This window comes from Schistocerca nitens, chromosome 6 (genome assembly GCF_023898315.1).
Source record: "Schistocerca nitens isolate TAMUIC-IGC-003100 chromosome 6, iqSchNite1.1, whole genome shotgun sequence".
Lineage (NCBI taxonomy): Eukaryota > Metazoa > Arthropoda > Insecta > Orthoptera > Acrididae > Schistocerca > Schistocerca nitens.
This window is the reverse complement of record NC_064619.1, coordinates 68453768-68467930: the sequence shown is the minus strand read 5'-3', so window position 1 is coordinate 68467930 and position 14163 is coordinate 68453768.

The following is a 14163-nucleotide window of genomic DNA, read 5'->3' as shown; positions in this document are numbered from 1 at the left end:
GTAGGTTTTATAGTTGCTGGGGACTTAATTAATTAATTGTGTTAATGAAAATTTCCATTTCATTCTTTGTTGTTGTTCTATTCAGTCAGATAGCGTAATAATACTAGTCAGGGCCAACCGTTACGAGACTTCGTAACCGAACAGACAGCTACTGAAGCAAAAAATTAAAAAAATTATTTGCATTTTATAATAATTAAGCCCCCATGCAACTGCCACTTTCACATAACTGATTTAACAGGTTGATAAATACGAGTAACAGCCGGGATGGTTGACCTCTATTGCCATACCTTGCCGCATACGCCGTACAAGAACGAACTACATCCTTCCTACACTCTCCATAGACTATGAGCATGCCGGCTTTCTTTGCGCTGGTAAATCCCGCTATCCACTCAGGACTTACTGCTTTGATTGCCACATACTAACTGACTAGCAATTCGCACTACACTCAAGGAAAATACAAGCACACTGTAAGCAAATTTAACATCGTTGTTCCTAGCAACTACGCAGGTTGAATGGCACAAACAAGTGTCGGTGCGGAAATTTTTCAAGCTAAAATGTCTCGAACACGACTTACGCTACGATGCTGCAACGAACGCCACTGACATTCTAATTTACAATACTTTTAGTTTGTTAATGTCAGTAGGTATTGTTCCATTTAAAAAGGTGTATGTTTGCACAGAAATATACTTTTTAAGTGTCATTACAGTCTGTTGATTGGCTATCGATAAGAGCCCCTGACTATTCTATTCGGTGAAAACCGTACGTCAGTCACACTTTCCATTCCCACAATTGCTGCGGTGCAACTTTTAGGTGATTCACCCTATTTATACATCCGTAGTATTAATTTTGGTACATGTAAGTAACTACTATTGTGTTGAATACATTGGCAACGATTCAAATGTGTGTGAATTCCTAAGGGACCAAACTGCTTAGGTCATCGTTCCAGAGACTGACACACTACTTAAGCTAACTTCTACTAAGAACAACACACACACACACACACACACGCACACACACACACACACACACACACACACACACACATACTCGAGGGAGGACCCGAGCCTCCGGCGTGGGACGCAACGCAGTCCGTAACACGACGTCTTGGCAACTATTCGCGAGGAATTTTGTGCCTATTCTTCTCGATCGGACGCCATGTCGGCACTAGAGGTTCACTCGATAAAATTATCAAACGTAAAGATACAACAGGAAACTACATGTGCAGGGCAAAAGACGTTGTTTCACCACTGATATGGTAAAAGTGTATTATTCTACATATGTGCGGGGTAATGCGAATCATATAAACAACTTATCTTACATGAGATGACTGAAAATTACAAAACTTTTTATCAAAAAATAATGGAACAAGTTTCCTCTGTCAAATTCACAATAATGATGCTGTACGTTAGAGCTAATTTGAGCGCTTCGCGGCAGACAGCAGCGATGTTCAGGGCAAAAAAATATGATATGTTCACTTTAACCCATCTTCCCCAACTCTTATTACACAACAACCAGCAAATGAAAAATTGTTTTCATTCTAGCCTAGGACAACACGGCGCTGAAAAGTGGAGTATTCGAGAAAGGAAGGTTAGAGCGTAGATTACCATCGGGAGAGTTTGGGTACGCTGAGGTGAACGAAGTGAAGCAGTCTTTGTCTTAGTATGGAAACTCTTCAGCTGCCCTTCTAAAAGAATTTAAATACACGATTGTGAATCAGTGTCGGAATGACGGGACCTTAATAAACGCCAGTGTGTTGCCACCATTCTTGGAGAAACTACCTTCAACATTGCCAGTGCTTGGAAGATGGACAACGGTAATTGAAAAGATATAAGCAAGACGTATGAGACAGGCGAAATACCATCAGACTTCAAGAAGAATATAATAATTCCAATCCCAAAAAAGCAGGTGCTGACAGATGTGAAAATTACCGAACAATCAGTTTAATAAGTCACGGATGAAAAATACTAACGCTACTTCTTTACAGACGAATGGAAAAACTGGTAGAAGCCGACCTCGGCGAAGATCAGTTTGGATTCCGCAGAAATATTGGAACACGTGAAGCAATACTGCCCCTACGACTTATCTCAGAAGCTAGATTAAGGAAAGGCAAACCTACGTTTCTAGCATTTGTAGACTTAAAGAAAGCTTTTGACAATGTTGACTAGAATACTTTCTTTCAAATCTTGAGGGTGGCAGGGGCAAAATAGAGGGAGCGAAAGGCTATTTACAATTTGTACAGAAACCAGATGGCAGTTATAAGAGTGGAGGGACATGAAAGGGAAGCAGTGGTTGGGAAGGGAGTGAGACAGGGTTGTAGCCTCTCCCCGATGTTATTCAATCTGTATATTGAGCAAGCAGTGAAGGAAACAAAAGAAAAATTTGGAGTAGGTATTAAATTCCATGGAGAAGAAATAAAAACTTTGAGGTTCGCCGATGACATTGTAATTCTGTCAGAGACAGCAGAGGACTTGGAAGAGCAGTTGAACGGAATGGACAGTGTCTTGAAAGGAGGGTATAAGATGAACATCAATAAAAGCAAAACGAGGATAATGGAATGTAGTCGAATTAAGTCGGGTGAGGCTGAGGGAATTAGATTAGGAAATGAGACACTTAAAGTAGTAAGGTTAGGTTAGGTTAGTGTTGTTTTAACGTCCCGTCGACAACGAGGTCATTAGAGACGGAGCGCAAGCTCGGGGTAGGGAAGGATGGGGAAGGAAATCGGCCGTGCCCTTTCAAAGGAACCATCCCGGCATTTGCCTGAAACGATTTAGGGAAATCATGGAAAACCTAAATCAGGATGGCTGGAGACGGGATTGAACCGTCGTCCTCCCGAATGCGAGTTAAAGTAGTAAAGGAGTTTTACTATTTCGGGGGCAAAATAACTGATGATGGTCGCAGTAGAGAGGACATAAAATGTAGACTGGCAATGGCAAGGAAAGCGTTTCTGAAGAAGAGAAATTTGTTAACATCGAGTATAGATTTAAGTGTCAGGAAGTAGTTTCTGAAAGTATTTGTATGGAGTGTAGCCAAGTATGGAAGTGAAACATGGACGATATATAGTTTGGACAAGAAGTTAATAGAAGCTTTTGAAATGTGGTGCTACAGAAGAATGCTTAAGATTAGATGGGTAGATCACATAACTAATGAGGAGGTATTGAATAGAATTGGGGAGAAAAGGAGATTGTGGCACAACTTGACTAGAAGAAGTGATCGATTTGTAGGACATGTTCTGAGGCATCAATGGATCACCAATTTAGTATTGGAGGCCAGCGTGAAGGGTAAATATCGTAGAGGGAGACCAAGAGATGAATACACTAAACAGATACAGAAGGATGTAAGTTTCAAAGGGTACTGGGAGATGAAGAAGCTTGCACAGGATAGAGTAGCATGGTGAGCTGCATCAAACCAGTCTCAGGACTGAAGACCACAACAACAATAAGGAGTAGCAAACTGTGGCGTTACGGTAAATTTTTTAACATCGTTGTAACGATAGAAAGATCAATTGCGAAATGAAAGCGAACTACGCAGAGTTGTAGTTGAAAGAATTGAATGGAATGAACTTGCAAGGGAAAACGTGCAGGTGTAGGAAACACGAGTTTTTATTGCTATTCCTCAAGCAGGGTTGTGTCACAACACCCGTACCTCCCCAGTCCAACGAGGCAGCGGTCCGTTGTGAGCGATGGAAACAGCTGGCGACAGCTGAGTGGTCGGGGACGGAAGGCAGACGACCCTCAATGTGGCCGCGGTCGGTATGCGAGTGGCGGCTGCGCAGTGGCGGCCAAGCGGTTCGTGATGCGTCAAAAGGCGCTGCACTCTCCAGACTGTGTTTGTTGGCCAGCGTGCTGCTGGCTGCTGGCTGAGTCCTGCCCTGCTGTGGTCGGCGGTGCTCGCGGCTCAGCTGTCGTGGAGTGGGGATGGCGGTTGTTGCTGAAATAACTGGTTTTCAGTTATTGTTGTTATTGTGGTCTTCAGTCCCTAGACTGGTTTGCTGCAGCTGTGCACGCTACTCCATCCTGTGCAATCCTCTTCATCCCACAATGACTAAGGCAACCTAATCCTTCTGAATCTGCTTGCTGTAATCATCTCGCCGGCCGCGGTGGTCTCGCGGTTCTAGGCGCGCAGTCCGGAACTGTGCGACTGCTACGGTGGCAGGTTCGAATCCTGCCTCGGGCATGGATGTTTGTGATGTCCTTAGGTTAGTTAGGTTTAAGTAGTTCTAAGTTCTAGGGGACTGATGACCACAGCAGTTGAGTCCTATAGCGCTCAGAGCCATTTGAACCATTTGTAATCATCTCGCCCCCCCCCCCCCCCTACCCTACTATTTCTACCACACACACTTCCCTATACTGCTTTTGTGGCCCCATGACAGAATGAGTCGTATCAACCGGCCCCTTTCTTATCTCCCCAATTCTATTCAGTACCTCCTCATTAGTCACATAACCTACCAATCTCATCTTCAGCATTATTCTGTAGCATTACATTTCAAAAGCTTCTATTCTTTTCTTCTCCAAACTGTTTGTCGTCCATGTTTCACTTCCATATATGGCTACAGACAAATACGTTGAGAAGAGACTTGCTAACGCTTGAATCTATATTCCATGTTAACAAATTTCTCTTCATCAGAATTGCTTTTCTTGCCATTGTCAATCTGCATTTTATATCCTCCCTACTGCCGGCATTATCAGTTATTTTCCTGCCCAATTCGCAAAACCCGTTTACTACTGCATCACCTGATTTAATTCGACTACTCGCTACCATCCATGATCTGTCTTTTTTTCCTTTTTTATACCTTCTTTTCAAGATACTGCCCATTCCATTCAATCGCTCTTCCACGTCATCTGTTGTCACTAACGGAATTATAATGTCAGCAGAAAACGTTAGAGTTTTATTTATTTTCCCCGAACTTTAATTCCTACTCCAAAATTTTCTTTGGTTTCATTTACAGCTCCTTCAGCGGACATATTGAATAACATGGAGGCTACAACTTTGTCTTACTCCCTTCTCAAACTCTGCATCCTTTCATGCCCCTCGGATCTTATAACTGCCATTTGGTTTCTGCACAAGTTGTAAATAGTCCTTCGCTCTCCTGTACTTTACCCCTGCTATGTTCAGAATTCCAAAGAGAGTATTCCAGTCAACAGTGCCAAAAGATTTCCCTAAGGCTACAGATTCTATAAACGTAGGTCTGTCTTTCCTTAACTTACCAAAAATGGTTCTAATGGCTCTGAGCACTATGTGACTCAACATCTGAGGCCATCAGTCCCATAGACTTAAAACTACTTAAACCTAACTAACCTAAGGACAGCACAAACATCCATGTCCGAGGCAGGATTCGAACCGGCGACCGTAGCAGACGCGCAGTTCCGAACTGAAGCGCCTACAACCGCTCGGCCATCGATGCCGGCCTTAAACTTATCTTCTAAGATAAGTAATAGGGTCTCTATTGCCTCGCGTGTTCCTACATTTCTCAGCAATCCAAACTGATCATCCTCAAATCTGACTTCTATCAATTCTGCCATTCTTCTGTAAACAATTCTTGTTAGTGTTTCGCAACCATAAGTTATTAAACTGATACTTCGGTAATGATCACACTGTCAGCAACTGCTTTCTTTGGAACAGGAATTACTACATTCTTCTTGAATTCAAAGGGAATTTCCCCTGTCTCATACACTGTTGTTTTTCACGCCAGTTTAACCCTACTCTTAAAACCACTCAAAGTAATGATTTCCGAGATAACCGATATTCGATTTTTTATTCCTGTCACATCCTGTAATAAACGTATAAATCGAAAAACGTATGAAAAATTTTTATTCTTTCAGTTTTTACATACGTAGAACGAAAGTATTAAATTAAATAGGCAAGGAAAAGAAAACTTAGTCTGTCAACAGTTCGTTCCGTTTCTCGAAAAGTTATAAATGGTCGAATACAACAAAAATCACAAGCATTGTCGGATTGATTGTAACTTATTGAAACACTGCTCAAAAATCATATGGTAATTGGGGGTTATAGCCCTTTTGGGGCAGTACGAAAAGTCAGTAGTTAAAGGTGAATAATGAGGTGGAAGAAATCAGTTTTTCGCGTTAATTGTTCCGTTTTCAAGGCTATAAGCAGATAAAGGAATATTACGTGGACACTGGGAGCAGATCAGCTACTTTCTATTTTTATTGTGCGCCATGAATGAATTGTTATTAAGTTTTTGGTTTACTACTCTTACTAAAATTTCCTTCCTCTTTTATCATTTCAAAGGAATGGCAGCCAAATCTTTAACCTTTTAAAAGCAAATTAAGCACTGTACTACATTGCTGACTTTGGACCGGACAGATGGTTAAGTACACTCCTGGCGGAAGCATCGGTGCATAATTTCCAGGTGACACGTGACAGGCGTAGAAAACGGGTCCGTGAATGTGGCGCTGCCTGGAGTGGAACTGGTACCGCAGTGGGGTGTGAAACTTTCGGTAAATGTGCTTATGTTTACCGGCTGCGGACGTGGAGTGTCGTGTTTGATTTTCGGAAGCCAAGCTATATTAGAACGATTTTCCCTCGTAATTTACAACTCGGTCGTTTCTGCACCAAGACCCTTACCTCAAACTATCACATTTGCTCTTCTGTATAGTCCCTGAAAGTTTGTAACGTCATCCCAGAATCACTCTGCACGCTGTCACATCTGCCAATATTTTATTCCCTTTTTTCTCACCAAAATCAAATCTGTAATCAATGTACAATTTCTCAGAGGCTTTTCTCACGTGAATGTACGTTCAACTTTGTGCTGGAAACATGTGTCTGGCACAATAGATTCTTGTTCCTTACAAAGAACGATTAACCTCTTTCCGTTCTCGTTTACTATGATTCCTAGAAAAAGACTACAATTTCTTCTTCTGATATTCCAACCCTGCTGTTTAAGTCACCGGAAACTGTAATTCCCCCTCGATCATTTATTACTTCCATCACAATACTGGCATTTTTAGAAACGGATTCCTTCACTTCGTTGTGAGAATTTTCATTTATTGCAGGTACTCCAGTGATAGTAGTCTTCCGATTACGGACATTTATCACCCCTTTTCTTATCCTGTCACTTACTTGTTCTGTGTATTAATTACATATCTCGCCTACATACTATGTATTAGTAATTACACTCCTGGTCTAGCATGTGGGGATTTTGTTACCCACTCCATATAAGGTAATAGTTCCCCAGAATTTCCGATTTTCCAAAGAATGGAATGCAGGCCCGTTGCTTCAATCACCTTCCAGGAGAATCAGGTTACTTTTTTATTTTCATGTTTTTCAGAGGTTTCTCCCCTTGGATGGACTGCCTTCCTCGAATCTGGAGTTCAACCTCTCAGACTGTTGCTACTTTTGATGCGCCCTGGAGATTCGCTTTCCTCTGTACTACCCTTATCTGTGAGGTGTACCCATGTACGACATCCAGTGAAGCGACCGATGGAGGAACAGCAACACCACACGGAAAGCAATTTTCTCAGGTAAGACAATTTTGAAACCGCCGCTACACGAGGTGATCGTGAACCTGCATCAAATGTGCTTTGTTCTGGTTGGTTAACAACCGGAACCGCTCGCTATATTCGAATTTGACAGCTGGCGTTTGGGTTTGGGATTGGTTTGCTTACAGTATTACTCATATTGCCAGGGTTGGGCGCGTCATGTATTCAGAGTGACTGATTGCGTTTCTGGGTACATGGACACTTACTGAACAACGCTGGTGCTATATATTTATGACGACGACAATCAAATCCAGAAAATAATGTTTATACACAATTTTCTAATTGTTTCTCATTAATAAATTTACACGGCGAGTATATGAGTACAGCGTCATTGTTTCTGAGCTACACAGTAAATTTAATTCCATTCTTCTCAGCTCGAAATCCCATACGTGAAATTAATCACTGTTGACTGACACGCTTCAGTACATTCAGTATACGACAACGATATCAGGCCACCACTCGACTATACGAACGTTTACACAGTTAAAGTCAACTGTCCCATTGTGTTTTACAGGGTGGTCCACTGATAGTGACCGGGCCAAATATCTCACGAAATAAGCATCAAACGAAAAAATTACAAAGAAAGAAACTCGTTTAGCTTGAAGGGGGAAACCAGATGGCGCTATGGTTGGACCGCTAGATGGCGCTGCCATACGTCAAACGGTTATCAGCTGCGTTTTTTTTAAATAGGAACCCCCATTTTTATTACATATTCGTGTAGTACGTAAAGAACTATGAATCTTTTAGTTGGACCGCTTTTTTCGCTTTGTGATAGATGGCGCTATAATAGTCACAAACTTATAAGTACGTGGTATCATGTAAGATTCCGCCAGTGCGCGCGGTATTTGCTTCGTGATACATTACCCTTGTTAAAATGGGCCGTTTACCAATTACGGAAAAGGTCGAAATCGTGTTGATGTACGGCTATTGTGATCAAAATGCCCAACGGGCGCGTGCTATGTATGCTGCTCGCTATCCTGGACGACATCATCGAAGTGTCCGGACCGTTCGCCGGATAGTTACTTTATTTAAGGAAACAGGAAGTGTTCAGCCACATTTGAAACGTCAACCACGACCTGCAACAGATAATGATACCCAAGTAGGTGTTTTAGCTGCCGTCGCGGCTAATCCGCACATCAGTAGCAGACAAATTGCGCGAGAACCGGGAATCTCAAAAACGTCGGTGTTGAGAATGCTACATCAACATCTTTTGCACCCGTACCTCATTTCTATGCACCAGGAATTGCATGGCGACGACTTTGAACGTCGTGTACAGTTCCGCCACTGGGCACAAGAGAAATTACGGGACGATGACGGATTTTTTGCACGCGTTCTATTTAGCGACGAAGCGTCATCCACCAACAGCGGTAACGTAAATCGGCATAATATGTACTATTGGGCAACGGAAAATCCACGATGACTGCGACAAGTGGAACATCAGCGACCTTGGCGGGTTAATGGTTGGTTGGTTTGGGGAAGATCAGACAGCGTGGTCATCGGTCTCATCGGATTAGGGAAGGATGGGGAAGGAAGTCGGCCGTGCCCTTGCAGAGGAACCATCCCGGCATTTGCCTGGAGTGATTTAGGGAAATCACGGAAAACCTAAATCAGGATGGCCGGACGCGGGTTTGAACCGTCGTCCTTCCGAATGCGAGTCCAGTGTGCGGGTTAATGTATTGTGCGCATTATGGGAGGAAGGATAATTGACCTACATTTTATCGATGGCAATCTAAATGGTGCAATGTATACTGATTTCCTATGTAATGTTCAACCGATCTAACTACCAGATGTTTCACTGCATGACAGAATGGCGATGTACTTCCAACATGATGGACGTCCGGCACATAGCTCGCGAGCGGTTGAAGCGGTATTATATAGCATATTTCTTGACGGGTGGATTGGCCGTCGAAGCACCATACCATGGCCCGCACGTTCACCGGATCTGACATATCCGGGTTTCTTTCTTTGGCGAAAGTTGAAGGATGTTTGACATCGTGCTCCACTGACAATGCCTGACAACATGCATCAGTGCATTCTCAATGCATGTGCGAACGTTACGGAAGGCGAACTACTCGCTGTTGAGAGAAATGGCGTTACACGTTTTTTCAAATGCATTGAGGTTGACGGACATAATTTTGAGCATTTATTGCGTTAGTGTGGTATTTACAGGTAATCACGCTATAACAGCATGCGTTCTTAGAAATGATAAGTTCACAAAGGTACATGTATCACATTGGAACTACCGAAATAAAATGTTCAAACGTACGTTCGTTCTGTATATTAATTTATAAAACTTACCTGTTACCAACTGTTCGTCTAAAATTGTGAGCCATATGTTTGTGACTATTACAGCGCCGTCTATCACAAAGCGAAAAAAGTGGTCCAATTAAAACATTCATATCTCTTTACGTACTACACGAATATGTAATAAAAATGCAGTTGATATCCCTGGACCTATGGCAGCGCCATATAGCGGGCCAATCATAGAGTCATCTGGTTTCCCTCTTCAGGCTAGAAAAGTTTCGTTCTGTGTAGTTTTTTCGTTTGACGCTTATTTCGTGAGATATTTGGCCCGGTCACGATCAATGGACCACTCTGTATAGTGAATTAAATACACTCCTGGAAATTGAAATAAGAACACCGTGAATTCATTGTCCCAGGAAGGGGAAACTTTATTGACACATTCCTGGGGTCAGATACATCACATGATCACACTGACAGAACCACAGGCACATAGACACAGGCAACAGAGCATGCACAATGTCGGCACTAGTACAGTGTATATCCACCTTTCGCAGCAATGCAGGCTGCTATTCTCCCATGGAGACGATCGTAGAGATGCTGGATGTAGTCCTGTGGAACGGCTTGCCATGCCATTTCCACCTGGCGCCTCTGTTGGACCAGCGTTCGTGCTGGACGTGCAGACCGCGTGAGACGACGCTTCATCCAGTCCCAAACATGCTCAATGGGGGACAGATCCGGAGATCTTGCTGGCCAGGGTAGTTGACTTACACCTTCTAGAGCACGTTGGGTGGCACGGGATACATGCGGACGTGCATTGTCCTGTTGGAACAGCAAGTTCCCTTGCCGGTCTAGGAATGGTAGAACGATGGGTTCGATGACGGTTTGGATGTACCGTGCACTATTCAGTGTCCCCTCGACGATCACCAGTGGTGTACGGCCAGTGTAGGAGATCGCTCCCCACACCATGATGCCGGGTGTTGGCCCTGTGTGCCTCGGTCGTATGCAGTCCTGATTGTGGCGCTCACCTGCACGGCGCCAAACACGCATACGACCATCATTGGCACCAAGGCAGAAGCGACTCTCATCGCTGAAGACGACACGTCTCCATTCGTCCCTCCATTCACGCCTGTCGCGACACCACTGGAGGCGGGCTGCACGATGTTGGGGCGTGAGCGGAAGACGGCCTAACGGTGTGCGGGACCGTAGCCCAGCTTCATGGAGACGGTTGCGAATGGTCCTCGCCGATACCCCAGGAGCAACAGTGTCCCTAATTTGCTGGGAAGTGGCGGTGCGGTCCCCTACGGCACTGCGTAGGATCCTACGGTCTTGGCGTGCATCCGTGCGTCGCTGCGGTCCGGTCCCAGGTCGACGGGCACGTGCACCTTCCGCCGACCACTGGCGACAACATCGATGTACTGTGGAGACCTCACGCCCCACGTGTTGAGCAATTCGGCGGTACGTCCACCCGGCCTCCCGCATGCCCACTATACGCCCTCGCTCAAAGTCCGTCAACTGCACATGCGGTTCACGTCCACGCTGTCGCGGCATGCTACCAGTGTTAAGGACTGCGATGGAGCTCCGTATGCCACGGCAAACTGGCTGACACTGACGGCGGCGGTGCACAAATGCTGTGCAGCTAGCGCCATTCGACGGCCAACACCGCGGTTCCTGGTGTGTCCGCTGTGCCGTGCGTGTGATCATTGCTTGTACAGCCCTCTCGAAGTGTCCGGAGCAAGTATGGTGGGTCTGACACACCGGTGGCAATGTGTTCTTTTTTCCATTTCCAGGAGTGTAGATATACAAGTATGGTTAGAACAGCGCAGAAAGCAGAACGTGGATTATGATGTCATATCAATCGGTAAAAGAGTAATTATGTCAAAAAGAACGTTATCTTTTCGAATGCTTGAGTTATTTTGGTAATTCCCTCTGTTGTCTTTGGTTTTACAGAATGTTACTATTCGTATCTTCTACAGTGGTACACAGCACGTGCTGCGAAAATATCCGAACATTAGCGTGACTCTGCGGCGCCTGCTACAGCATTAGGTGCGTTAGCACGCCCCGGCGATATCATCTGCGCAACTTGTTCTCCAGGAAGTGGTGTGAGCGGTATAAAAGCGAGTGCGCTGTGGTAAGCGGGCTCCCGGGCCGCGGAGGTGGGAATCTCGTACCAGTAAAGTTCTTCCTTATTTCTCCAGATCAAGGTAAAGCAGAAAACGTATGTAATTACAGAATGCCGAGGTGCTTCCATTTTCACCTCATGACCAACATTAGAGGCTGAAAAGCAGCACTGAATTACAAACTAAGTTGTAAGAGATAAAGAGCTAAGTGTTCGATTTTAAAACTGCGCTTTGCTCTATCATACCAACATCCATACAGTTTGTGCCGTCTACCATAGTGCCTCGTACTCCTTCGAAGATTTCTTGTTTCATTCTCTATCTAAATAGAAAAGGGGCACTATTTCGATGCAGAGATTTTTTTAAACAAAACCGGATTCCAGTGATATATCCAGTCTCGGTAAGTCTTGCAATCAAGGGAACCTTACCAAAGACTTGGTTGAAACAGGAAGCATGGAGATAATTTTCATTTAGAGACTATAAATTATTATCCGAAGTTGACTGAGATGGGTATAACTATAATAACAACCAAGGTAGCGAAATGAAGAATGAGAAATGAAAAACGTCATGGACGACAAGAAAAGTATTGAATTTAACGCATGAAAGAAATAAACTGAAGAAACAGGAAACGTTTTCTCAATAAATAAAAAAAGGATAATGACTAAATTTAGGCAACGAAACATAAACTGAGCGTATGGAATTGTAATTATTAGGTTACTACAAGCCTAGTGAAAACTGAGTAACATTTTCACCAGAAGCTTCGTCAGTGGAAACACTTGTAAAGAAAATGAATTTATAAGCATTTTCAGTATTTCAGTTACCACAGAGTTAAAAAAAGATTTCTGAAAGCAGAATAAATGTGACTTCTGAATCTTCAGCGTAAGTCTTCCATCGAAGCCACTGCTAACAAACAAAATATAAAGGTGTTGCCGTAATACCTGAGCAAAGTGAGATTCTTTTCTTTACCTTGGAATATCTGCAGTACACCGTCCTGAGAAACTGTAATTCGTTTTTTAATCAATTAGGCATCCAGATCGGCTTTTACCTTTCTCTGCATTTAAGCATAATATCTCGGATCTATCTCTGTTCCTTTCCAACGCCTCGTTGATGATGTACTGGTTTCGCAAAGTACGCGATAATTTTTTTACATAATCTAACTTTTGTCTGCTTCTGCATTTTTCTTTTTACCATCGGAGTCAACTAGCAAGACAAATGTTCCTATATGCCCGAAAACATATCACGCTGTTCTATCTCTCGCTTTCTAGTCCACCTAACTCTTTCAGTCTTGTACTTCAACTTTCCTCTGTGTTGACACTCTTAACCACTTTCACCTCTCAAACCCAATTCTTCCCTAATAACACTGTTCATTAACTGTAATTTTTCCACTATTTCTATTTTCTTCTGGTTTATCTTCCTTCTTTCATGAATCGGCTGAGAATTTCATCTTTCCATTTACTTCTTTCGCATATGTTTAGAAGCTCATCCAACTGTAATTATTTCTTACTTTAATGCAGTATTTTCTGTTTCACCGAACATTCCGCTTCAGACGTAAACTGAAATGGTCCAGCCAACAGATGGTTGGAATGTCTCTTTAAAATCTATGCCAGCCTCTGTTTAATATTTAGCTTCTGTCCCCCTATAATGGGAATGGATTGAGCATAACGTTAACAGTTAGCAAGAGCAATTGCAGAAAGTCTACGAATAATACTTCGTTCACCGCAGTTTCCTATTTTAGATGCATCTTATGAGACAGGCAAAATTTATGGGTAGTTCTGATCACTTTTATAAGATAAGAAGAATCCTGCAGGAGATTTTCGCCGTTCGGCTTCCAGGGATGTCTGTGGCGATCGCAGTCACCGGAAGTCCACTCGGCAAGTAATACTGCTGTTCACCCTTTTTAGTGTTTTTTGTACAGACAGGGACGCCGTTAGTGCTGTGCTCGGACTACGGGGAGTCCCGTAGACAATAGGGGCAAAGCTACATATTCTGTGTAAAAAATGAAGGAATTATCCAAAATGGGAGGGAAATTGGCCAATAACGCGTTGCTCTACTTCTGGCCCGCATGCAAGCATTTATTCTGCTTGGCATTGATTAATAGAATTGTAGGATGTCCTCCTGTGGAATGTCGTGCCAAATTACGTCCAATTGGCGCTGCTGACCGCCGAAGTCCCGAGCTGGTTTAAGAGCCCTGTCCATACCATTCCCAACGTTCTCAGTTGCAGAGAGATCCATCGTGCTTGTTAGCCAAGGCAGCGTTTGCCAAGCACGAGGACCAGCAGTAATAACTCTCACCGTGTGCGGTCGGACAT